Source organism: Cystoisospora suis (genome assembly GCF_002600585.1).
Source record: "Cystoisospora suis strain Wien I chromosome Unknown contig_8318, whole genome shotgun sequence".
In the NCBI taxonomy this organism is placed as follows: Eukaryota; Apicomplexa; class Conoidasida; order Eucoccidiorida; family Sarcocystidae; genus Cystoisospora; species Cystoisospora suis.
The window spans coordinates 1-251 of record NW_027161099.1 but is presented as its reverse complement, the minus strand read 5'-3'; positions in this window follow the sequence as shown (position 1 = coordinate 251).

The following is a 251-nucleotide window of genomic DNA, read 5'->3' as shown; positions in this document are numbered from 1 at the left end:
AAAGAGATCTAGGTATCTATCTAGAACATTCAGGTGTATTATGATCTGATCGAGGTGGGTATGTATCTCACGATTATATAGAGAGAGCCTGTATGTACAGCAGTCCCACTACAGTACCAGGAGCCATCAGGACTCAAGTCAAATCAACACGCTTGTTGTTCTCTCTTCCAAACCCCCCTCTGTCTACAACAGCCGACGTGGTGTCAACTTCGCATGCTTGCCTCACCTAAAGAAATCTATCTATCTATCTA